The sequence below is a fragment of the Lichenostomus cassidix genome, chromosome 4 (genome assembly GCF_008360975.1).
Source record: "Lichenostomus cassidix isolate B80296 chromosome 4, HeHo_3.0, whole genome shotgun sequence".
Lineage (NCBI taxonomy): Eukaryota > Metazoa > Chordata > Aves > Passeriformes > Meliphagidae > Lichenostomus > Lichenostomus cassidix.
Window position 1 is genome coordinate 64,924,364 of NC_139484.1, and position 27,482 is coordinate 64,951,845.

Below are 27,482 nucleotides of genomic sequence, written 5' to 3' on the forward strand. Positions count from 1 at the left end.
GTATTGATCCTGAGCATCATGCTGGTGGTATAGTTGGACCAGCATTATTGTGGTAGAGATAAGAGAGCTCGTCCATCAATACACACGTTTGAAAAAAGATCAAAGCAGCCCAGGTGGTAAATAACCTGGACACTTGCCTGCAGGACCTAAAATTAGAGATCAGCACAAAGACTTGGCAGGTGAATACTCAGCAGATGCTGTCTTATCTCTCTATTTGCTTTGGAAGTTTGGGGCTGACCCAAAACATGTTGAAATCAATTTGTATCTTCTCCTTTATTTCAATAGGCTATGCACCAGCTTCTAATCAGTTGTGGGCCTAATTAAATGATTTTTCTCACTGCCAGCTAATTATTCCTATGGAGAAATGAAACTGAATGTTAGATGAGCACTCTGTAGGAACTGTATCTCTAACGTATGGTTTAGAATAAAAAATTATGGGCTTGATTTCACACTGTTTTATAGTCTCTTATTCCACCTAAAACAAGGACAATTTCCCACTCTTTTATGGGTATGAGTACGGAAACCAAGTGAAGAGTGAAGTGGAATGACTGTAACAGGCTCCCTTCCTTATGCAACGAAAAAAGCTACTGCAAGCAGGAAATCATCCGCTTTCAGCATCCAAGAGAGGAAGAAGCAATGCATTTAAATTGCAACAAGGAGGTCAGATACCAGCAAAACATTCTGTGGGTGAGGACAGCAACACATGGGGCTGGGATACCTGGGGAGCCTTTGGCACCTCCAGCTTGGCTCCAGCCTCAGGCAGAGAATGGAGCACACAGAGACTTCCTGTTGCCATTGTTGCCAATGCCTGGCTGGAGTTTTGCACCAATTTGGGGGGAAAATGCAAGGTACAGGACAAAGACAAATTCAGTGCCATCAGTTTGTGGTGATGGGCCATTTGCTGGTTTTGGCACATGGCAAAGCAGAAAATATGAGAATGTGTTATCTGCAATTAATTAGATAATGAGAAATCAGTCATGGTAATGAGTATCTAAATGTTGTCAGACTCCAGCTATAGCTGTGTGGCTAGGACTGATCTAGTGATTACTTTCTTCAGGAATCACAGGTGGGAGGCTGCATAGGTCTGGCCAACTGATCCTATGTGCAGCTTCCCTGTAATAATTCTCAGCTAAACCTTCATGCTGAGTGTTGGGTTTGAGGCATTGCATGAGGCACTGAGTCTCAGCAAAGGGCAGATCTTCACTTTACTTCCCAAAAAAACTTCTTTGACATCATGGTGGGGAAAGGAATGGCCTCGACAAAAGGCACAACCTGCTGAAAGCAATCTTGCATGCAAAAAAAAAAAAAAAAGTAATTTAAACTGCAATGTCTGTTTGTGAACCAGAATCTAAGATGTTTTAGCATGTAGTGATTATGAGCCAGCCATATGGGACCCATACAGCACTGTGTCTGCTAGATGTGATATATGCAAAATGCAAACATTCATATGAGCCAGCAGTGCCCTGGAGCCAGGAGGGACATCCCTGACCTGGGGACATCAGGCACAGCATGGCCAGCCAGGCAAGGGAGGGGATTGTCCTGCTGTGCTCTGGGCTGAGCCATCCTCACCTCGAGTGCTGGGGGCAGTGTGAGTGCCACAATATAAGCAGGATATAAAGCTACAAGAGTGTCCAAAGGAGGGCAACAAAGCTGGTGAAGGCCTTGAGGGGAAGCTGTGTGAGGAGCTGCTGAGGGCACTTGGTCTGTTCAGCCTGGAGGAGACTGAGGAGAGATCTCATTGTAGTTACAGCTTCATGAGGGGAAGAGGAGGGGCAGACACTGATCTCTGCTCTGTGCTGACAGTCACAGGACTGAGGGATTGGCCTGAAATCATGTCAGGGAGGTTTAGTTTGGATATTAGGGAAAGGTTCTTCACCCAGAGGGTGGTTGGGCACTGTTCCAGGCTCCTCAGGGCAGTGGTCACAGCAGCACGCCTGACAGAGCTCAGGAAACATTTGGACAATGCTCTCAGGCCCATGGTATGATTCTTGGGGTGTCCTGTGCAGGCCCAGGAGCTGGACTTTGATGATCCTTGTGAGTCCCTCCCATCTCAGGATATTCTATGATTCTATGATTTCACCTCAAGCAGATGTTTACCCTTCAGTGTCATGTAGGGTCCCATATCCTTTGTGTTGGTATTAGCATTAAAATTTCAGTAACAAGGTGCTAGAAGGTGGAAGAAACTGGGGGGCAGGCTGGAGAAACCAACTTACTTCATTTATTTGTTTTTCCTCCAGCTTTCCACAGGTCTATTTTTTTTTTTGCCTTGTACTTGGCTCTGTGTCTCTGATCCCTTCTGTCCTGTTTTTGTTCACCTTCCTTTGTTGCCGATGGTTTCACGCTGTTCCCATTCCTCTCCTTTCGTGTGACACAGATTCCCTGCCTGAGCCCCGTCCAAGGTGTTGGGCTCCCTGCAGTCACAGCACAGAGTCTCAATACCAGGGACATGACTTCCTGCTTCACTGACAGTGCCTGCATTGTGTAAGTCAGTGTGTGTTTTATCAGCCCACAGAAAAGAAGTTTCAGGGCATTACTTAATGGATTCTCCTTTTTCTACCTTCTCAGAACATTGGCAGCTCTTCACCTCTTCTTCATTGTTTCTGGTCTCTTGGTATCTACAGGAGACTGCTCTAGATGATCTACACACAGTGAGAGAGCTTTGCTTAATGTGAAGATCTTACAGCCAACACAGAGAAAACAGACAAAGGTATGAGAAAGTTGTTATGAATAAACTTTCCCTGTGCAGAGGGAAGCAGAAACACAGAAAAATCCCTGGATCTCATTACTACAGGAATGAGATACCTGTAGCAACTTGGATATCTTGCATCCAATTCAGGGCTTTTGCCATGAAATGGTCCCCCTGTTCACTGGGACCAGGGTAGCACAGGGATGGATTTTTACTTTTTTCTCCCTTTCAGATGTGCTAAGGATGGTGGAACGTAGGACCTGTACCAGACAACTGACACAGTGTTGGGACAGGGCATTTCACCACTCACTCCCTCACGTGGCAAAGTCTAACTCATGCCAAGTCACTCTGTCACCTCTGTTTTTGAAAGAAATGTTGAGTAGTTTTTAAAAATGTTAAGTATATTGTTACTTATCCCAGGAAGTGAGAAGATCACTAGTAGTATATTCTTCTATATAAAAGGATAGGTGTAATATTCAGAGGTGCACTGATGAGACTTAGAGCTTTAACCTCTAATAACCATCTGTCTGGAATTTGCAGACACCCGTGATCTACAGCTACAAGATATTGGAATTAACACCCAAACTCCTGGGAACTCAGAAAGTCCCTCAAGAGAGGTAACCTCTGATTGCTGAGCAATTGTACTGCCGAGTTCTGAAACACTGACACAAACCTCTGTGCATGAGCAAAGGCTGACACCACCCACACAAAAGGTAACTGTAAGTCTTTTTTGACATTAGATAGAAAATCCTTATCTTAGAACTCATTCTTCTGTTTGCATCCTTGCCTTTGCTTCCCAAATTCAGATACATGCTTTACACTAGACAGGCAGTGTGAAAGGGGGTCAGTACTATTACCTCAGTGAGACCACTGTTTTCATTGTCCCTACCTTTGCCATCTAAACAAACACATTAAACTATCCAAAATGTACACATCTGGGCTCTTTGGAGAGTATGTTTGCTTTATTTTTTAAAGCTTTGCTTACCTGTGGAGTCTACTATTTATTGTATGATGCTTTTTGCCACTCAGGCACTATGCTTAATCAGATTTGTAAATTAATTCTCTCCTGGGGTTTCTCTTTGTGTGTTCAGAAAGCATAAAAAGTGTTCATGACACGCTTCAAAACACACACTGGTTACATTAGTCATCCTCTCAGCATAATAGTTTTATGGAGAACACTTTCAGTTAAAAAAAAAACACATTTCCTTTAATCCAGTTTCTTCCCCCTACTTTTGATCCCCAGAGTTATGTTACATGTTAGTAAACAGCTACACAACACACAAAGGCTGTAATTGCCTTTTTTTTTTTTCTAGAGGAAAAGAGCTACTGTTTACATCTTGAAATATCTATTATGTTTTATGATATATTCCACTGAGAACATTTTCATACGGGAACTTTTCCTTGTTCTGGCAGATGGAAAGCTGGTGGTAAAAATGAGCGCTGCTGAATCACAACATGCCTTCCTCCCGCTCCCCCTGAGCTATTCTCCCAGCCCAGCAGTCCCAGGCCATGGCAGGGCTGAGTCTGGATGGGAAAGAGCAGCTTGGATGGGAAGCACCAAACAGTCCATCAGTGCTGCCTTCACCTTCATGGACACACCATCCCTCACAGACTGTGCCCCTTCCTTGTCAAATTGTTCAAAGAACCTCCTAGCCAGAAAAAACCTTCTGTGGCAAACATTGCAAAGTGGGAAAGAATTTGCGCAGCAGAAAATGTCACTAATGTTGGTGAGGAGGAGAAGGTGCTTGGCCAGCACTGCAGTACCCCTCGGCAAGAAGGAAAGACTCCCATGGCCACTGCACTGCAGCCTGAGAGCTACAGTGACAATAAACTGCAGTAGATCACTTAGAAGTGAGGGGTACTTCCCAGAAGTCAATTCCACAGACAAGTCCACTTCCACAGACAAATGTGTCTGCAGTCCTCACTTTACACCAGTGGGCCTGACTGAAAATCTCTCCTCATACTTCTCATTTACCCTCAAACTGCTCACTCACCTCCTCATATTGCACACTCACCCTTGCATTCTCTAGGAGCCTTATCTACACACCCCACCCAACCCACACACTCCCCCAGTCTCTCAGGCCTTTGTGTTTCACAGGAAACAAGTAGATAAACCACAGCTTCCAATTTCCTAATTATGCAAAAAAACTTCAGAACTAAAAACTAAACTTTCAAAAGCTCAAAAATGCTGAAGTGGTTGGAAAAAAACAGACAAAGAGAAGACCTGAAACCACATGGGGATTTCACACTGGGATGTCGTAGACATTACGAAGATGTGGGGTGTGCTCACAGCACACCCACTCTTACATGTGTTTGCTGAAAGAGAACAGCAGTGGATGGTAGAGAGAGCCCCATCTTTGAGGAAGGACCCAGTAGGAGGAAAATCTTTTGTCTGATGGAGCAATCCATAATTCTGAGAAGAGAAAACATTGCGTTGATTGCTGCAGAGAGGAACTTGCTCAGCTCAGTGGGGAGGAACCTGGCTCTAGCACTGCTCTCCAGTGAGACCCTAGGGATTTCTAGACATGTTTTTGGCCAGACTGCTTCTTCTCTCCCAGCCTCCCTCTTTCCCTGGATCTGTGCCTGCCTCAAAGCTGTGGGATAACCAGGACTTCATCCATTCTGCACCAGTGTGGGCACATGCAACTGCAATGAGTGCATGCAATGGAGCCCCAGCAAGAAGCCAGAGAGCAGCTATGCCTGTGCTGTTACTCCTCCACTTCTGAGTGCCACAGTCACTGGCTGTCCTATTGCCTTCACCATGGCTGTCACGTGTTTGTGTTCCTGGGACACCTGGAGAGGCTGAGCTCATCCCATCAGTACAGCTGCTTGTTCCCCTTCTCCCTGGTTTCACATGTTCACTCTCAAATCTCCTCCTTCTTGCCAGTTGGTTGACAGCACATGATTTAACCCTTTCCAAATTTTCCAGCATTTGGTAACAATTTTGGGAAATGAGAAAGGCATCCAAAGAAATGAACCAGGTCTGTACAGGTCTCTAGCTTCTTGCTTGCTATTTCCTTGTTCAAATATCTGTATTTTTTTCTTTTTCCTTTGGGAGCAGCAGAGTGACGTGGAGGAAGGATTCCCTGATTCTGGTGAGTTCTGGGAATGAGTGCCACAATTGTCAGCCAGATGCCAAGAAACCCATGTCATTCACAGGCAACGACTCACATTTGTTTCCTTAGCAGCTCTTCTGTTCTCCAGCACATTGTCAAGGACACAGGGAGAGGGCAGGTTCATCAGGCACTGCTGGCCAGGCTTGCAGACAGCTTTGAATTTTAGGACCAAATCATGAACCATCAACTGACTGAAGCAGGGCATGAGCAGAACTTTCTGCAGCCTGTGCTGCTGCCTTGACATCAAACTACTCAGGTCCTGTAGGTTAATACAATTACCAGCTCATATATAGGAAAAAATGTGTTAAAACAGCAGTTTGAAAGGCATGACTCTTGTGAGGACCTGAGCACCTTCCTCCTGAGCAGGACTCTTGGTCTGGCAGAGCTGTGCTGTCTGCAGGGAAGCTGCACCACCTTGTTCTGGATGAGGATGTGCTGCCTGTCCTGTCCCAAATCTGCCCCAACCTCCCTTTCTGTTTCTACACTTGGAGCAGAACATGAGAGTGGGTGTGTCTGTGGCTCTCCAGCCTCTGCTTTAATCAAGAGGATGTTTGTTTCCTGCAAAGGAAAGCACAGTCAGCTGTCACACGAGAGGAAAATAAAACCCAGGGCCAGACTGGTAAATTTTACATGTCTGCACAGACATTTCATCAGAGCTTAACTTGGCTAAACTTGGTTTAAGCTTGGCTTAACCAAGCTCTAAGTTTGTACATCACTAGCGGACAAGGTCAGGGGACTAATGCAGGGACAGGGAGATGCTCAGTTTGCTCCCAGTGGGGTGTGTCACATGAGGCAGTCCCAGCTGGAGTGAACATTGGTTATCCGGTATTGAAAATGGACATTGACCATGTGGAGCTCGGGAAATGAGAAAATATGATATTAATGCTGCAGATATTACATATTCCTACTGATCTGCTGCTGAACTGTGCCACATGGTTTCACTGCGTGACGCTTTTCTGGCACATTTTTCAATGCAGTGAAACTTGGTTCCTCCAAAACACCCCATACTCTGAAGCACTGCAGGTTGTCCTGTATGACTATGAGAATCATAAATTCTGGGTAGCATTGGGTAGATCAGGAATATGGACTTTTAAGGTGGGGAAGGACTTACTGTCCACTCCTAATGGTGGCCTTGGGAGAATCATGCAGAAAAGCATATTGACTCCATGGGGCACCCGAATTTTCCTGTTGTCACTTGCAATTCCTTTGTCTGTATCCACCATGGAATGGGTAATCATGCCCATTTCAGCCTAACATTGTCCTGTTTTCCTTTGGTTTCCCCTTACTAGCATGTGATACCAATCATTTTTGGCCATGGACATTTTTATTTTTGTTAATTGAGGTATAGCTCACAACAAAAATCTTTCTAAGTCTGGTTACTGTTTTCCCTTCTTGTGAATATTCATTCAGCACTTACCTTTGCCAAAGATGATGTAGTGCAAGCAGGTGTCACAGCCGTACTTTCAGCCGTACGGAAAATACATTTCATTTCTGACAGCCATCCTGCTGTTTCAGTAGAAGGCTACCCCATGCAGAGATAGGCTGGTTAGATCAAACTGTACTAATTGCAGAGTGATTTGGAAATCTGTTCCACTTGCAAACAGAATTAATCCAACACTTCGTAACATTGAATTAACAAAGGTCACATTTCATAAATATTACCAAGCAATTTTCATTGATAATGCAGCAGGCTAGTTAATGATTAGAGCAGTAAACTTCTGACGTAAAGCCATGATGAATAAGGGACATATTTTTACAGCTTCTGTTATTACTGCCTCAGGGATCTTAACTAAAAGCAGCAGAAATTATTAAGGTCCAACATATCTTTAAAATCTAACCAATCAGGCTATATCTGGTCTTCCCAATGGCTTTTGTATTACAAACTAGAAAATTCAAGATATTTTAGAGTATCAGTCAGATTCTCAATGGGGAAAAAAAAAAGCATGCTGGCTTCAAACCAGTTCTACTGGACTCTGCAATGTGAAAACCAGCTTCATTAACTGGTGGGAATTGGCATAGCTCAGGTTAAGAAGGGATGCAATTCTCCCTCTTGCCCCAACTGCTGGATCTGCTGCATCAGGGCAGCAAATTTTAGTAAATATCTAGTTCTGCTCCGAGGACTGATCCCAGGAACTGGCTCCTTTCCCAAGACTGGATCCAACACCATTTCTAAGATGGGAAAGAATTACCTGAGCAATAATCTTGATGAAGTCTGTGGGATTAGCTCTGTAGGGAGGCAGTATTGTACATGTTATATGTAAGGGAAGGTGGTGGAATGAATCCTGGGATTAAACAGAAATGTTGGGCCCAAGTATAAACAGAGGACTTAAAATCAGTAAATGTAATTTTCCAGGACTTAATTAGGTATGCATTTATCTGATAGCCACACACATGGACAACCTGTATTTCTCAGTAGAGTTTTATCTTCTGTGAGCCATTTGTGTCTGAATTTGATGGATTAGAAAATCTTGGTATACAACTGAGGCACAACTGTCATCCAGCAGCTCTTAAGGGTGGAGGGCTTGGGAATCAGCAAAATTCCAGCAGTAATTGTGTATTTCCTTCATTCAGAAGAAACTGACAGGGATGGAAGGTGGCTAATGCCAGTCTGTAATGCCTTTTTGAGAGAAATGATGTGTGAAACATGCAGTGATGTCCAGGTGCTTGGATGAAGAGGTGGAACCTGTTACATCTCCCTTTGGGAAAGCTGCTTGATGAGATGAGTGTGGATTGTCCATGCAGTGACACCATTTGGACATAAGAGGTTTTAATTTTCAGTGTTTAAATTTTCATGCTCTGAGGCCATTCAGAACCTAAACCTAAAAATGTAATTCCTTGAAAATCTAGCGCAATTAAAGTAACAGAAAAACCCAAACCAAACAAAACAAAACCCCAACATTCATGCAAGTAGCAGCTCAGCTGAACATAAAATAACCCGAATTGTAAAAGCCAGCCCAAAGCAGCATCAGGACCAGAGTCAGAAGAAACCTAGAAGGCTTTTCACACAGAGGACCCCAACAGGCAGAGGTCTGCAGAATCACTGCTCCCTGGAGGCCTCACCCTGCCTGCAGCCAGCACTTTCTCCAGCCCTGCCTCCACCCCAGCTGGAACAGGCTGAAAAATAACTGGAAGTTTCTTGTCAGAGCAGACGCACAGCACAGCCAGTTCTTCATTGACAAACGAGCAAAAGAAAACAAAATATCACACTGTCATTTAAAAATAGCTTCAGTAGAAATACTGTGGGCAGTGCTTTCACCGAGCAGAGATCAGCGACTGATTAGGGAGGGTTATCAGTGTACCTGGTGCCGGATAAAACCCGATCCTGCTGCAAGGCACTCTCACTCAGCTGGACAGATTGTGGGCTTGTGATGAATGCCTGAGAAACTCTAGAAGTTTTCTGATAATGCAGGGGTTTGAAGCAAGGGGTTTCTGCTCCTCGCCTGCAATGCAGTTTTAGAACAGCTCCGTGTGATCTCATGGTGCCAACTGGCATTTTTGGATTTCGGTGGGACAAGGCCATTCCCTGTTTGTGCCAAATGCAAGCTGGATTGGTCTGCTGCCAAAGTGGGGAGAGCTGTGCAAGGGTGATCCCCCTGATAGTGAAAGCATTTGTAAAGGACAGGTACCACTGCAAAGTTCAACCCAGGTTTGGGAACTTCCATAAGTGACATCTGTGCTTTGTAGCTGTGCTCTGAAGTGGTACATTTGAACACAGACTTGACCATATGGCTTTGGGAAGTCAATCCACTCAGTGTTCTTGCAGGGTCATCAGTGTCATTTTTGAAGTACAGCATGTGCAACATGCAACAGTTTTCCAATGGCAGAGCTCAAATTGCATGACCCAGGATTTAGGGTCATTGCAACTTTTAACATTCCTTCTGGTCTTCAGCCTCTTGCTTCTGCTTATACAAAGAATTCAGGTGTTAAAATGAATGTATTTTTCTTGCTCTGTTTACTGTAAAGTACTTAGAGCATCATTTAATTTGCAATTGTTATTTGGGCCTATTTGCATTATACCAATTATTTCACCCAGTAGGGTAATTAATATTCACTAGCTGGTGAAAACTGTGCAATGAGCAAAAACACACCGGTTTACTTAAGAGGCTCTTGAATGTATTTCAAGACAAAAGAAGAAATTAATGGAAAGAGATCAAGAGCAAGTCCTGAGCTTTTCTGAGATGGTATAATTAGTTAGTTTACTGTAGTCCCCACAAGACGTACCTTGACCCATCACTTGTCTAAAACTTCATAGCAGGAGCCATGGCTGAAGTCCAGAGGCTTGAAACACTGTCAGTACTGAAGAAAGAAAACAAGTATATTAGAAGCAAAGCAACTGGACAAGTCACTTTGCTAGGTCAAGTGTCATTCTCATGACCCTAAGATTAAAGATCTTTCCTGTTTTTATGTATCCTGACGGCTTTCTACACGTGACTGCAGAAGCAAAGCACAGCACAATGGAAATATGTGCAAAACCATCAAAAACATAGAATGAGACAAATCAGGTAGCATGGTGACCTTCCCTAAAGCAGGGAACCCCTAGCCTGGGGCTGCCCTTGCAGCTGGCACCTACCCACAAGTGAATGTGTGCCCTGGTTGGATCCTATCATGTGCAGCATGTTCAGGAGGGCAGAGTCAGGATTCAGGACACGGGATCTGCTGCCTTGCCAAAGCCACTTCATGGAGTGGGCAGCACCACAAGAGCACAGCAGTGCCTGGAGTCAGCATGGCACTCCCCTGCCCCTGAGGTACAGCTGTTCACAGTCATGGTGTGCAGCTAGTGGGGGAATGCAGAAGCCTCACTCAGGGTCTCCTTGCAGGAGCATTGGGTCATCTTACACCCATCCTTTCCCCTCCTCTTGCCCCATTCCCATAATCTTGACCATGCAGAGTTCCCACCATTCTTGCTCTTCCAGGCTATCTTCAAAATGCTGCCTCGGGTGATTCTCTAATCTCCCAGGAGCTGCATTTCCGAGATTTCCCTTCCTGTGCAATGTCCATCCCTGGTGGGATCCACATGGGCCATTTCTGGGATCAGTGACAGATCTGTCACACCGCTGGGATTCCTGCTCCCCATCCTGAGGCCAGGGCTTTATTTGGGACTGGTTCTTCACTAAGGCAATGAGCTACTGCTCTTCAAGCTGAGGCAACAGCAAGTGGCACCTCAGGCCTTTCACTCCCAGGTGTGTTGCTTCTGCTCCAGGCAGCACCTGAAAGGAAAACCAGCTGCCCCAGCTCACCCAGTAAACCAAAGGTGGGGAAATTAAACTCCCTCAGCACAGCCTGTAGCCATATCTACTCAGCCTGGACCAGTGACTCTGACAATTTTGCTGCTGAGATCCCCTGCAGGGAGAATACTGAATACACGTTGTCAAAATGCCTTTTAGCATTAGCAGGATACTCTGCTCCAGGCAGAGGAGGATCCATACAAAGCCTTAAGCTGTTCCAGGCTTCACAGAGCAGCAGACAGCAAAATACATGTGGCTGCACTGGGACACGTTGTTTTCAAAGCCCTGTGTGATAGCACCAAGTGGCATAAATCAGAATTACCTGTCACAAACTGTATGTCTCTGTGGCCCTTTCTCCAGTCCCCACTGAGCAGCAGCTCAGTCTCCCTGAGACAGTGGTTACACTGGAAAGAAGGCAAAGATGTAGCAATGTGGGAGATGAGGAGATGACAAAAAAGCACTGATGCCTGAAAAACTGTTGAAATGCATCCCACTAGAAAGTAGTGCTGAGGATGTGCTAGGGCAGGAGCATGAGGGGCTTTCCTGCTTCCTGAGAACCCAGAACTGGCTCCAAGAGCTGCTTCCTTTAGCATCAATTTCATATTTTGGCTTTTCTGTATGAAGAAGTGGAAGACTTTGCCCCAGCTTGCACTTTCTGCAGCCCCAGGGTGTCCAGTCTTTCTCTAAAACACTCTGCAAAGTAGCTCAGCCCATCCCCAGGGAGCTTGTGGAGCCAAGCCAGCAGCACATCCTCCTGGAAGCAGCTAATAACTGTGCTGCTAAATACTTCACATTCCTTACAGACACCAATCCAGACTGGAAGATGCACTGGAAACCTGACACAGAGGTTACTTAGCATAAGACATTTGCCTCAGGGAACTCTTCTGAATAGCGACTAGTCAAGTCAAAACCTCAGTCCAGACCTCACCTCCAGATCCAAGCCATAGCCTGACCAAACTCAACAACCTAAATGTGGGGAGTCACAACCTGGGACCTCTGCCTGCTCTGCACACCAACCCTTTGGCCCTGTGTCCCAGGTGTTGAGCTATTACCCACCTGTGGTGTTTAAAGGCCTTTTTCCTAATTGCTCTCCACACCTCAGGCTTCTGTTGGAGCACTGTGCTGCTCTCCAAAATTCTCTGCCTGCCCTGGTTTAAGTAACTCATTGCAAGACACGTCTCATCAGGATTGTCTTAAAACATAAATAGCTGTTGGTTTCTTTCCATGGTCCAGTTTGGGTGAAGTGACCATGGTGTGTGTGCAGGTTGGCAGTGAAAAGCAGCCTGGCTTGGACTTTCCACCCCAGGCAACTTCTGGGCACTGTGCTATGGTAACTGAACAACATCCCATGGCTCTCAGAAGTATTTCCCATATAGGACGTCAAGATATTAAGAGCAGATTTTGTAGAGTTCAACAGCAACGTGTCCTACTGAAAACAAAAGATGTTCGTTGCTGAAAAATCAAATCAAAAGTAATTTGTCCATGAACACCAGGTTTGGTGCTGGGATCAAGGCTCCAGGGCTCAGAGCTGCTACCCCAGTCCTGCTGCTCTAGCATTTGGGGGTCAGAGGCTGAGAGCAGCTGTATTTTTTGAAAGAAGTCCTGTTCTTAGCTGGATTCAAACATAGAGCTGTCAGGACAACAGCTTCATAAACTGATTTCCTTTTACCTATCTCAGTCATCATTGACTTGTTCCCACACTTTTTGGCAGCCTCTAAAACCATTTTCCTTTTCCCCGTAGACTTCTGTGCTGGTTCTGTGCAGAGATAAGCTCCTCTAAGAGAGGCTTAGACAGAAAGAAAAGCAAATAGCCAAGATCCATATTTTAAGAATTATTGAATACATTCTGGTATCACTTATTTCTTAGAACAAGAAATCATTTGTATATGTCAAAAACCTAAAGAAAACCCTGAAGTGCTGAAATTTTCCTTTCTATCATAATAGTTATTAAAAGAAAGTACCATTTGCTATCTGCTTCTTATAACACCACACCCAGGTGGTCTTCCCACTTGTCCCAGAGTTTGTGCTGAGGTGCTGCTGTGCTTTGCTCATTACTGCTAATGCTGTTGTTCTGCAGGGTTATGAGAAGATGAGGCAACACAGAGCTTTTCAAATCCAGGTTTCAGTAAGAAGAAAGACATGTATCTCTCCAGCTTGTTGGAGAAAAGAATAAAAAAATAAATTGCTCTGGTGATCTGCAGTTGCTGGCTATTAATTCCTTTGAGGATTTTGTATTGCTTCCAAGGCAAATACAAGATTAGCTGATGGAGTAATGGAGTAGTATGGGATAAAGATCACATGGGGGTTCTTGTAACACAGATGTTATTTATTTAGCCTATGCAGAGCAAACCTACTTACAGATGTAATTTTGTATGTTCAACATGATGTCTGAGTGCCCAGTAGCCCCCAAGTACAACTAGAGAAGTCAGGGATCCTCCTTTTGTGAGCCCCCAGCTCCCAGGCAGGGACAGCTGCCCCTTACGCCCAACCCTGCTCCAGCGGGTGATCTGTCAGAGAGTCACAGTGCAGCCACTTGGCAAGCGAGCAGGTAAAAAAGCACCCTGTCTGCGGGAGGGCAAGTGGAAAACTGGTCTCAGTCGCCTGAAAACTTCCTGCTGATTCACCCAGCTGCAGGGGCTGCCCATCCCACCTGCACCAGTCAGTGGTGGTGCTTGGAAGAAATGCCGCTGCTGTAAGAATGCTGCTATTTTGTAAAAGCATTTTCAGGACCTTCCAGTGCCAGATATCCAGACGTGCTAATGCAAAATGCATTAGCCCAAGCAGCAGGAGCTCCAGGGCTGCTGGCGCCATTGAGTTCCACTCATTTCATCTTTATTATAAATACTGCATTGTCGTCTCATTCTTTTCTCTCATCCTCTCTTTAGAAAAGAATTATAAGGCTCTAGTTGACTGGTCCCTTTGACTTAGTACAGTTGTTAAACCACAGGCAGTAAATACCTCTTTCAATTGTTTAAGGCGGATGTATTTATTTCATTGGAACAACTGAATGAAATCTGTAAGAGCTAAAGAATCCCCTCTTTCACGGCAGCTCTGCTTTTCTACCTCTGAGCTGAATGCAAAAGGAACTCTTCCTAAACCTGCCGTGTGAAATCAGCCCACCTTCAGGCTCCCCACTCTCAGCTCAGCTTTTCGTGGTTCAAGAAGTATTGCAGCCTCCAAAGCCTCACCGCCTACTTGTAAATAGTGATCTTTCACCAGGCAGATCTCAGCTGACAAATGTTAATTGTTATGCAAACTATCCCGAAGATGAGCTCTTCTCCCAGGAGTGAAGGGCAGCCACCTCCCAGATGAAGCCAGGCAGCTGTTCAAACAGTGCGGGGTGCGCTGCCCCGGCTGCCGGAGCAGCGGGAGAGCCGGGCGGTGCGAGCCGAGCTGGAGCTGAGCCATGCCACCATGGTTAACACCCCCGCTTCTGTGGAGGAAACCTCCGCAGCACAGCTTGAGAACTTCGACTGACCCCACGCCATCAGGAAGACGATGCTGTTTCGGTGGAAAACAGATATATAAAAATGGTTTCTTTGGGCTCATGCGGTGGGATGCTCCCCCCTTCAACTGGGGAAAAAAAAATGCTGATTGTTGGGGCGGGATAGGGATGGGAGAGCAATGCTTTTCCCAGAGCAGAGGATTTGAAAGAGACCAGGGATGCTGAGAATGCCATGCCAGCCTTGTTCTTACCAGGAGGCAGGTCCTTGCCTGAGGGAGGTGGTGCTGTTGGGCTGTGGCTCCCGCTGGAGTCCCCCTGGCAGCTGGGAACCAGCTCCCCTTCTTGGGAAAGGCTCCACTGGTGCTGTCCATAACTCCACCAAAGGCTGAAAAGAATCTTGAACGTGCTATCAGCTCACTTTTCCTTCCAGTCCCATTCAGTCACTGCTCCTTCCCTCCTTCACTGCTCCAGCGCAGAGTCTTTGGGATCACTATGAAGGATAAGAGTCATCCCAGAAAAACAGTGGGACTCACCATGGCTGCTCGTAAAAACCATCCTGACAGGGCTGGTGGGAACTCCGTGAGCAGCAAGGTTTGCCCTTTGCCTGCACCCATCCAGCCTGCAGAGAGCACAGCCTCGGTGAGAAGGAGGTGATTCAGCAGTGCAAGCAGCTCCAGGAGTGAAAGGTGCCACTCTTTGGATCAGGCTGGCTGCAGAGAAAAGTTACATTTCAAGCCCTGTGTGAGACACTCATAGAGACCACTACTGTGTGTTGCCAAATTATCTGTTATCAGCCACATCATTGCACTTCTGAGGTAAAAGCTCCCACTTTTCTGGCCAGCAGATAATGTGGAAAAATGTTTACTTCCTGGCAGTTACTTAGGATAATTTTCAGGGGTTGGTGTGTTCCTGATGAATATATGGAGAGCTGTCTACTTCTGTATATGGCTGTGCTGAATTTCTGAGCACTGAACCAGGGCTTCATGCCACCCTGCACTCCTTGGAGTGGTTTCAGAGGTTTTGTTATTTGTTTGTTTTCATTTTTAAGATAGCTTTTTACTATTGCAGTAGGGAACTTCAGTTTGGTTTTGTTCAGTTCAGGCTTTTTTAACAAGTAGAATGCTTCATCCCACCTGTACCTGCATTGTCTTCAGCTGTATAGGACTTCATGAGTTCAACCCAGAGCATTTTGAGACAAAAATACATAGAAAGGAAGAACAGAGAAAGGACTAAGATTTGAATATCCAGACAAGGAAAGTTTGCAGTGATTCTTACTTTCTTGAAATTTAATAGCAACGTTTTAATTTATTTCATTGGCAGCAGGACGTCAGTCTACTTAAAACAGAAAAAAATGGCATTTAACCAAAAGAATCTGTTCCAACCTCACATCTCCTTCCCTGCTTTTGCACCAGGTCCCAGTGTCAGGCTGAGCAGAACAGCCATGTGCTATTTCCATGCTTCACTTTGCCCTTCAACATCTCTCTCTGGCAACTTATTTTACACAATATGGTAAAACTCCTTCCCCAAAGGGCTGTAAAGCCATGGATTCAGTTGCCAGGGCAGGCCACCCATTCCTCTCAGCAAGGGCACTTGGCTCAGCCCACAGTGTCCATGGTTGTTTTCAACTGAGACTGAGCTGATAAGGGGATTTCCTTTCAAGTGGAAAAGCATAAACTATATTTATATGCAGATAATTTCCTATTTGTTAGGTTCAGCTTAACAGGCTGAATTTCTGGCCAGTCTCTCCAGTGCTCTCCAACCACATGAAACATATTCACAATTGTCCGGGTGGGAGTTGTTTTGCCAGAAGCTGGAGAGATGCCACAGTGCAGCTGCTGTGGAAGGCAGAGGTGGAAGGACACAGCCAGCCCTCCTTATTCTGCTTTTTCTGTAAGGAGGTAACACAGACCACAGCACCCTCTTAGCATTTGGTCATTACAGGTACTGGTGCCACTGACCAATCATTTGCTCATTATATGGGCAAAGTATATGTATTTTGATCAAAGATTTTAAAAGAGAAATCCCTGAAGTATAACTAATGCCTGCTGAGCCACCTTCAGGACTCAGTGATTTTGCAGGCAAGTAGTCCTGTGCTCAGCTACGGAGCAGGAGAGATTGAATTACATGTGCAGTAGAGGAAGGATTAACTGAAAAAGCTGGTTGAAGATTCCCAAACTATTGATGCCCAGGAGGAAGGGAATATCAAACCAGCAGTACTTCATGTTCATCTGAGAAACCTATTCCATTCTTCTCTGCAGGGATTTCCAGAGGATGAGACCCCAGTTCACAGCAAACTGATAATTATTAGTCTTCTCTCTATCCATTTACACTTGCAAAACCCCTCAGGATCCCTTCCTGCAGGAATTGTTCATGTTTATTGTATTATCTGGGGGTTTTATATTGCATTCAGTTCAGTGACTGCCAGGGGAGTATGCTCTTGAGGTTTAAAGATTAAGCTTTTATTTAAATATATATTCCTCTAATGTTGTACATATGGTTTTGTTTAAACTTGTTTCAGAAATCCTTTGTTTTCTGGCTCCTTTACTACTGGTCCATCTAAGTCTCAGGCTGTGGATGTTACCAGCAGCTCTACCTGAGCCAATGGCCTTTCCAAGATCAGGATTCTTCCAGTCTCCCCCTCCTGGGAACTCATGTGGGATGGATCAATGCACATGAAGGATTTGCAGAGGATCATCTTAAAGTCACCTTTATTTTATACTCCCAAAGTCCAGAAAATAATAAACTCATCTCTGGAAAACAATAAATACCTGAATGTCTTACCCCTTCTGGGAGTACTTAGTGCTTCTTGAGTCCTTTGATGTTTGGATCTGTGTCCTTCAAGAAACAGCACATAGCTCTCACCCACCCATCTCCACACAATCTTCTGGCTCTAGAAAGAGTTCTTTCAGTTTTGGAGTGCTGTCTGCACCTTCTGCAGTAGGATCTTGTCTCTTTATGTCTTTCAGTTTTGGAGTTTTCTGTTCTTTTCCTTTGAAGCAGAAATGTTGTATCAAGCCCTAATAAATCTGAGAACAGTGCTGATGGTCCTTGATGCCTTGAGTTACAGCTGAGATAATTCTTCTGCTGTGAAACTACTATTAATCAGCCCTGAAAGTTAAAGTTAATAGAAGAAGCCTTTAGAATTCAAATAGCATTTGTGCAGACACAGGCAGGTCTCCCAGGCCTTGTGTTTGTATGTATTTATAAACACATATGAAGGTACTTAGGTATGTCTGCATTTACACACATATGCAAACATGAATGAAAAAAGTACATATACTACATTCCAGCAAGAAAAGTGACCATCAGTGTAGAGAGTAGTATCAGAAAAAATCCAGTTACCATTACAGAAGAGACTGTCTTCCTAGTCCTGCCCACCAGAACTGTGTAACTCTGACTCTGCCTGAGAATTTAATGGTGCAAAATAGCAACATTCTTTAAGCTTTTGGTTTTCTGGGAACTTTTCTCTTCTAGAGTTTCTCAGCTTGAGAAAGTGATAAACTTTCACACAGTGGATTCCTGTACCTTCCTGTGCAGCCATGCAAATTAGATCTAGTTTTCCCATGCCCAGTTTGAAATACAGTTCCCATCCTACTTAACCGTGTCCTGGTGTGAGGCAATACAGTATTGAGAAACACTTGAAGCTACAATAGTAACAATGCAGATCTTTTGTTTTATCATTAAGTGGAGTGAATCCCTGAGGACTCAAGGGAACTCCACAGAAGCCTGATATATGCAAAAAGAGGCTGGTTATGGTAAACAGGGTTAGAGGTATGTGAATAGTCAACATGCACGTTCACACAATGAGTAGACAAACGCCCAGCGTGATGGGAATTTTGGTGAGGGAGCCTTTCTTCTTGCCTGTAATAGAGACAAAGGGATAACATCCATCACCATTTATGATATCTCAGGTGGAGAAATGTAAAAATATCAGTGCTCCATCCATTTGAGGCTGCACATGGACCCTGACTGAGCTACAGCAGAGACTGAGGTCTTTCACCTTTAGCATGTGAGATCATCGACTGAAATTCAAGTGTATTGTGGCAGATAGATGTTTCTTGTTGCTCCCTGCTCCTGGTGAAAAGTTCCTTTGCAGAGGGGAGTACACATGTCCTAACAGTGAGAACTGCCTGGCATGAGAGCTGGGGACAAGCCTGGATCCAGAGCTCTGCACAGGAAAAGCAGCTAAGGGAGGTGGAATTCCACAGAGCTCTTACAAGTAGGCATGGAAATCCCAGTGATAGGACCAAGGTAGCCACATTCAGGAAATGAGACCAATCACAGGAGCAAAAACAGGTCCAGCCATAGCCTTTGACATGTCCTTTTTCAGGACAGCAGACTCAAATCTTCTGCATTGACATCTGCAGTAAATATGTTTCTTTCTAAATGTCTGCAGTTCAAAAACAAAACCAGTCTACAAGACGTCAGTGCTCATCTTCTGTGAGAGGTAGATCAGTCAGGTTGTCAATTAAAAGCATTAGCCAAAGGTGAGCTGTGGATAAATTAATCTAATAGGAAAGCTCCATGGGTCAACAGCTGCCAGTCAGGGATGAGGGAATGTCACAGCACATTGCTTGTGATTGCACATGACAGTAATACTGCCTGTAGTCACCTGGAGGCAACATCCCTGGATATGTTAATGACACCTCTGCCTGCAGCCTGCACGCTGCTGTGGCTCAGCATGTTTGAGCTGGAGGTTTGTTTCTGTACTGACCACAGATCTTGTGCTACCAAAATGCCCACATGAGCATCCTGGGTGGCTGTCTCTGTGCTTCTCCTCCTCATGCACCAAAAGGGCAATTGTCACACTCCCAAGAGGAGATGAAAATGGGTCATTCTGTAGGCAGAACTATATGGAACCAAGATTACAAGCAGAGGAGGTGCAGTCTGACACAGGATATCACCAAGATACAAACTGCTGGAGATGCTCACAGAGGTCAAGGAGGATTTGGCAGCAGTTGGATAAACCTCCAGGCACTAGGGGGTCCTGCATGCTCTGCAGTCTGGTCCAAAAGCACCAGCCATGGAGCAGGAGCTGCTCCAAGGAACAAGCAGACTGAAGAGGTGGCCTCTGACCCTTCACTGTGAAATCCTGCTCTCTGAAGCAGAGGTGGCCCAAGATGACTGAAGATCAGTTCATTAGCCAAGTATCAAAATAAGAAGTAATGAAGATTTCCTATCACCTCTGACAAGCTGCAAAGGTAGAAAAACCTCAGGTCAGAAGCAGTAAAGTATAGGCACTCTTGCTTGCAGAGTGACACTTGAAGGTAGAACTCATTCTTCCAATCATGACCAAGGCAAGAAGATAATCCACATCAAATATAGCTGAATTTGGGGAAATATTCATGTGGTGCCCACCGAGTTCACAGGACATTATTTGAAACTACAGGAAACACAAAAGACATGATCACACACATAAAGTGGGGGAAGCAAATCTTCACACAACCTACCTCAGAAATTCAATAGAAGAGATGAAAACATCCAGATGCTCAGAAATACTCTGCTGGACACATCCCTCAGATGATGTTTTGTTGCTTAATATCGTGTCTAAAACATTATATTATTGGCTGATGTTCCTCAACCAATCAGTTCACATCTGGTTTGTTGTTTGGGTTTTTTTTTTTTTTTTGACTACATATTTACCATCAGAGAGACTTTCCAAGCAGTAGTAGATGTTTTCAGAGATGCAAAAGGAATTCTGGATTAGTTCAGTTGGTTGTTTGTTTTGTTTTTTTTCAAGATGAGAGGAATTTGAGAGCAAAAGCAGTTTACATTGACTCACCAAGGCCTTTATTTTATAATACAGATACCAGACATGTCTATGGAAAAATAATGATGGTTTCTCTTGTGAACTGAAAGGTACCTTTTACCCATAAAACATCTCAAAACATTTATGATCAAGTAATGAAAAAAAATCTCAAATGGGAGACAACTGGTTTGTCACAATTCAGACAAATATTTGTTATGCAAAAGCAACTCTTATTTTAAAAGGCAGTGCAAGATATTTGGAATGTTCTCAAGAGCTCTGTTCTCATCTCTGCAGAAATATAAAATGACATTTTTTGACCATTTGCATCACAGCAACAGGTCAAGCTCTCTGAAGGCACCATGGCTGGGTGCAGGAGCTGCTTCTGCCAGAAATCGTAGACATTTTACGTCATGCACATTCTGGTTCTCAGTTTCCTGTTACTGTTTTCTTTCAGTTTAGGGATAATCCAAGATGTGTGTCTTGCCATTTAAAACCAAGAGAAAAGCCACAACAGTATTTTCCATGTAAGCCAAAATCTTTCACATGTGCCAACTGCCAAAGCAGACAAAAGAGCTTTGATCATAGTCAGACACCATAACTAGCTACTTGTTTTAATTACAGAAAGTTTTAGCTATTATTACACGACAGCCTGGCACATTCAGCACATGACATAATTTTATGAAAGCTTTTCATTTCTCTCAGCACAGCTCCAGCCCTAGGCTATTCCACTCACAGCAGAAGCATCAGTTTGAACGAAGCCAACAAGATATCACAGACCAAGACCTACAAAACCCAACCACACACCAACCCCACTCCCAGCTGGGTTGGGAGAACATCATTCTCCGTGCCCCAGCCAGGGCAGAGCTGTGAACTGCCTACAGATTGTGTTTTCTTTTGTTCTTTTAATTTTACATGATGAAACAGTTCTATGTCCCTGGGTTTTTGGGATACATTGCCTATTGCTTTTACTTGACATTGTCCTTCTATTTATAGTACATTAGCTGTTTTAAATGACTGATGAGTTAACTCCCAAAATATTGGGGTTTTTCCTGCTTGAATCATTCAGAACACCAAAAAAAACCCAGCCATGGCACAGGTCAACCCAAACATTTTCATAGGTATTCCTGGGCTAGTACATGTTTTCATCTGTCTTAGCAATACTTGAATTTTTGGCAAAGCTTTCTGGGAACAAACTTGCAAAACCACTGATGAAGAGCAAATCAAAGGGGCTGTGACAGTCCTAAAAAAGGCTCTGTGATTTCTGTTTGAACAAATGCTTATGAAGACTCATTTTCTCATAGAGCTGGAGCTCTAATCCTCCTCTATTCAGCACATTGAAGAAAAATACCAAATCACATCCCCTATCACTGCATCTAATTTCAAATGAAATCAAATCAGCGTAGTAAGGAGAATAAACACAAATAATTAGTGGCAACGATAACATAGGAATTGGTTTGAAAGAATATCTTTCCCTTGGAAAACACTGGAAAGCAGTGTCAGAGTTTAATTTCAGAGATTTCTGTTTAATGTCAGAGATTAATTTAACAGCCATTAAAACATCTTATTAACTCAAGTGCTAATTGAGTGCTTGGCAGGAATAACAGAGCACTGCCAACCACATGCATAAAAATGGCTAGAATTTGAAGAAATTCTGTGGTTTAACATTTTATTACTTTTATAACTTGCTAATATGTGTTTTGCTGGCTTAGGTGGCCTTACCTACCTCCTTTGTACCTGTTTTGAAGATGCCATGCTCTGATGGCACAAATTCTCAGCTGTCTTAGGAAAAGTCCATTTGCAGTCCTTTTGTCTGAGATCTTCCAGAGTGGGCTGAAACACATGCTTTGCAGTGATGCCAGAGTTTGCAGGCAGAAAAGTGCAAACTGCTGAGCTTTGGGAGTTCTCAGTGCCATGACTGCTGACGTGATGAGCACTGAAAGAGACAAGGTAGGCACTGAGTGAACAACTTCCCCAGCCGTTCCAGTAAGGGACCTATGACCACACTGATCACCACCCTTCCAGGACTGGTATTTGATTTCCAGAGTACCACAAATTTTTTATTTCATGTCCTGGAGATCTGCAGTCTGCAGGGAGAAGTTAGACTAGCAATGCTCCTTGCTCTACATTTGACTCTCAACAGTGATGGTTTGTGGTTGACACACGTTGCTTCCTGGGTCCTCTCATCCCTTGCACCCAAAACCTGAGAAGGCATCCTACCATGGCTCCAGACTGAGATGGCCACAGATTGCTGTATTTTGCTGTTGCAGAAGCACAGATATCACCTCCACCCCCTTCCCAACATTGACCCACAGTGGGAAGAAAGCAACCAGTTTTTCCTGTCCAAGCAAAGCCAAGGCATCATATAGCCAGAATTTTGCTTGAGACCTCAAGGGAGGTATATCCCACCACTGAAAGTGTTGCAGGGACACTCAGCTCCAGACCTCTTCCCTTGATGACAGCAAATGGAGGTGGGTGGTAAGGACCTCTCTCTTTTTGGGCAAGCCCAAACTTCAAGTGACATCATCTAAGTTAAATGAGCACAGGAAGGAGATGTCCTGAGCTCAGCCCACCCTAAACACTCAACAGATACTTTGGAACCAAGTGAGAGCCAACAATACAGATTAAAAGTTACGGATCATGAAGTTTGTCATGTATAAAAACGCCTTAAGTTGTTTTCTAGCCCTCAGCAGAGACACACCCCTAGCAATTCGTGTTTGGATACACAGAAAGCAATGGATGAAGCCAGGATTTATGGGCAGGCCACTGATGACCCGAGCTCCTCACTTGTGTGTGGCTGCAGCACGTGTTCCCATGTGCTGCAAGTCTGCCATGCTGTACCTGCAGTGAGCAAGGCTTCTCCTCAGCAGCTGCAGCATTGGTGGTTTCACACAGAGCTGCCTGGAGCCTGTAGTCAGGAGCCCCCAAAAGGTTATTTAGCTCAAGGTTAAAAACTGCTCAACTGCCCTTGATGAAGTTCCAGTGAAGCATGAGCCAAGCAAGAGTGACCAGGGCAGGGCTGGAAGCTGTACCTGGGACAGCATTCAGGCTGCCAGGCTTGACAGGCACTCAGCACAGGTTATAAAGTGCTTCAAGTTATCTAATCCACTGGGAGCCTTGTTCAGAGGAGGGAGGAAGCTTGTGCTTCATGTCATCTCCCCAGCCACCTAGAAATGACCAGCCACCAAACAACTAGTGCTTGTTAATAAACTTGCTTAAGGAAATTGGCTGGAGTCTTACTTTTCATTGTGCTGAATGAATGGGGCTAAATATAATCCAGAGCTCGTTTCGCTGGGTAACAATGCAAGAGAAACTTCCTGTTCTAGCAGAAATCGCTGACTTTAAAAGTAGAAGCTTCTCTAGGCTGGGTGAAATTCTTCAAATCTCAAGAAACACTGAGGTCACTCTCTAAATTCCTCTCTCCTCCCAAATACAGATATTATTTTAATTCTCTGTGTGAGGAGAAATGTAGTGTCTCTCTTAGAACCCAGCTGAAGGCACAAATTGTTTTAATCAATGAGCAGTCAGATACAAAGGTACTTCTTGGCTTAAGACCCAAATTCAATAATTATTTTTTCAGCTGAACTGGAATAAAGACATTATTTAAACATGTATCTGTCATCTCACATTGCCTGCGGCTGGCTGTTGGATATCTATTTCTCAGCAGCACTGTGGCAGCTCCTTATGTAAAGTGAAAAAAACATAACCATTTCCTCGCATGACTTCATTTTGGGATTATGCCTCCTTACTCCTCCCTCCCTGGAGCATCCTGTCAGGAGACAGTTTCAGGTGCTAACAGAGCCCGTGGTGGGTGTGCTAGTGCACACTGGTCTTTGCAAACAGGCCTGTTTGTGTGGCAGATGTGTAAAACAAGGGGCCACAGCATCTGGTTTTTTCCTCGGTGCAAAATGAACCACAGGCTGGTTGGGCTGCAGGAGAGAGGGGATCACTGGAGATCTGGGAGCTCAGCAGTGGAGCCACTGCCAGGGCTGGGATTCAGGAGACTGAGCCATGTAAAAATACTTTAATCCTGCCAGGCTACTCTCCTTCATTTTGCCATTGGTTATGTTACCAATCCACCAACTTTTTGATGAGTTTTCCAGGCTGAGCTTTGATCCCATAGCACTGCCAGTGTGAGCAGCCTCCTTGCAAAGACCTGTGCTCTAGGAGAACAAGGACCTGATCTGTGAGCCCTTTTGTTAGCTCTGCAGGTACAAAATCTGATCTTTTCCCTTTGTGGCAGTGCCATGCATAATGGACTGAACTCAGTATTGGCAATAAATACTGACTGTTCTTCTCCGTGTATAGCTGCAAGATGGTGTTGGACTGCATTCAAGCCCCATGGGGCTGTGGGGATTCCCTTAGAGAAGGGGGTCAAGGTGGTCAGGTGAACCACAGCTGTTGTGGGTGGGATACTGAACACATAATGGGTGGTAGAAGTTGTAGGAGTTTTAGGAGGCTTTAAAGCCAGAATAAGATTTGGTGAGCTGGGCAGAGCCAGCTTGGTCCATTTACTTCACACACCTGGGGGTCAAGGGGTACAAACAAGGAGGAGGCAGAAACTGGTGGGGTGAAACAGAGATGTGTGCTGGAGGTGGAGGGTGGGCAGGAGGCTGTGACCTCAGGGTAGGGGTGAAAGGAGATGGAAAACAAGGGACTTGCTGGGTACCTGATAGGGACCTGCTGGTGATATCTCTTGAATGTCTCCTGTGCAGGAAGGCTCCTGGGAGGCTCCTGGGAGGCCATGGGCTTGCTGTGCTCCTATGTCATATCTGTAGGGCTTGCATAGACAGGTGCTTGGGTCTGCAAGATTTTAGCACGACTGCAACAACCTATTTGCTAATCCTCTGCTTCTGAAGGGCTGCAGGTGTACACAGATAACAGACAGATCACCTTACCCTCCACCAGAGAGATCTGGGGCATCACTGGTCTTTTCAAGGCTGGGTGAGAGCCACGCAGCTACAGAGCACATCACTTAAGGAAGAAAATACCTCAGTAGCCTTCAACCCGAGGCAGCAGTACTTGGGTGAAAACTACTGCCTTGAGCATAATTCCACCTAAGCTGAACCTGCAAGAAAAAGTCAACATTATCAGTTTCAGTTGCTCCTGCAACTCCAGTGAGCTGGACAGTTAGGAGCAGCTTTCAAAATCTGTGTATGTGCTCTGTGTCATCTGTCCACCAAGTGGTGCTTGGACTTTCAGCCTGGAGCAGCAGCATGCAGCACTTTCCCTCACTGTCCCATGGCTGTCATTCTCCACAGGGGACTTTCCCCACTGTGGGGCTACCTCTACCTGCTGGATGATGAACACATAGGCTGGAGCTTGGGCTGTCACCTTGGGCAGAGCCTGAGATGCTCTGGCACAGCCACTGTCCCTGAGTGTGGAGACAGGGCTTGAGAAAGACAGAGCTTGAGAAAGACAGGGCATGCTTCTGTCCACAAGTAACTGAGAGGGCTTTTGTACCTCAGTCAGGCCCTGCAGACCCTCCCAAGCTGTGGGGAGCAGCTGGAGGGTGCAGGAGCAGATTTCATGCTCTCCCCCTGTGCTTTGATGCTCGTGCCTAATGAGTTAATCAGCTGCTTGTCGCGCCTGAAATATAAATAACAAACAACAAGCAGAGGATGAACTGGTAAAATAACAACAAACACAACCAGAGGGTGAACTGAAAAGAGCAAAACATTTTCTGGCATGTGCTCCTTTGACTGCAACATCAAAGATCATATTAAGATTTTTGTAGAAGGTTATTTCTCTGGGTTTCTTAGCTCCAAAATTATCAGGAGTGTCAAACTCCATTTGCAGGAAGACCTTCTGGAGAGGAGGATGCTACTGAAAGGGCAGAGATGTTTAATATTTCACAAAGGGCATGCACAGACTAACGCACAGTTCTCAAAACACCCTCATTAAAATGCTTTAATTAACATTGGTTCAAACGCTAGCAGACTTGGAGCTTCTCATGTCTCAGATACATTGGGGGTGCTGTGTACTACTCAGGTCCCAGTGGGAGCATCCTTCCCCTCTGCCAGGGGAAGGGCTGTATCTTGACCCCCCTCACAATCTCTTTCCATCACCACGTTGAGTTTCCTCATCTCAAAGTGCCAATAAATATTTTTTACCCAAGCAATTGCCAGCCAAATAACCATTCATGCAAGAGCAAACGAAGTCAACAGTGTAAAGGGAGCAGCAGAGATGATCCTTTCCCTTTCAAAGGCTGTAGTTTCAGTTCCCCAATGTCATTAATCTCATTAACCATCTACCTGGCATCTGGACTAGGCACCCCCCTCCTTCCACACAGGCACAGGGAGTGCTTCCCAGCCCTTGGCCACCTTATCTGTATTTTGAAGAAAGAGCAAGAGTGCTTCAAACCAAGCCAGACAACAGAAAAGCAGGGGCACAACCCCATTTATATGAAGTCTTTTTTAAAATGGAAAAAATATGCTTCTTTGCTTACCCAGAAGAGATGGAATGTGTTACATTTTCCAAAAAACCGAGTTAATTCACCAAATAAGAGATGTAAAGAAAGGTGGGTGGAACAATATTCCCCACACTTATTGTTCCTTGGGCCAGAAAGGTTTTTGGGGCTCTCCAGGGCATTGCCCTGCTCCAGGGGTGTGAGGTTATGCAAGAGCTGAACATCCACAGTGATTGTGGGACACCTGGTGCTGCCCACCCCATCCCCATCGTGGGTGTTCACTTCCATCCAGGAACTGCAGCCTGCCCTGACATCTGCAGCTTCACAGACCAAAGGAAAAAGTCCGGGACTAAAAGGGCCAGCAAGGCCAACCAAATTTCCTGACAGCAGCAGCCCATGAGGAAGTGCCCTTTGCCACCAGCCACTTTACCTGAGCAGAAATAAGAGCAAGGGGCTGCTCTCTGGGCAGGCTACTGCCCTTCCCAAGCACTGCTGCCACCCCACAGCAAAAAGGAGCCTGGTGGCAGCTCCTTCTGCACAGCCTTTTGCAGTGATTACTAACCAGACTGGAGTCACATTCCCAGCAACTTCCTTTGGTCAGCACTGACGTGGCAGCAAGCCATGGTGAGTCAGGCCTGCTGAGTGAGTTCCTCAAGGACGCCATCCTTGCACATGGATCCGCTGGAGGATGCCATTTCTGCACATGGATCTGGCTGGAGGACACCATCCCTGCACATCAACCAGCTGCAGGATGCCACCCCAGCATGCAGAGGAGCTTGCACTTCAACCTACAATAGATATGAATTTCCACTCTGGAGAAAATACATTTTAATTATGCAAACTCTATGCGCATTT

At 45.1% G+C, this 27,482-nt stretch overlaps 1 long non-coding RNA gene across 1 annotated transcript; it reads left to right on the forward strand.

The window, feature by feature from the left end:
• Positions 1-2,368: 2,368 nt before the first annotated feature.
• Positions 2,369-3,357, forward strand: LOC146438729 (uncharacterized). Its single transcript, XR_014852118.1, has 3 exons — positions 2,369-2,481; positions 2,566-2,707; positions 3,227-3,357. It is a non-coding gene; the product is annotated as an uncharacterized LOC146438729 (long non-coding RNA).
• Positions 3,358-27,482: the final 24,125 nt, after the last annotated feature.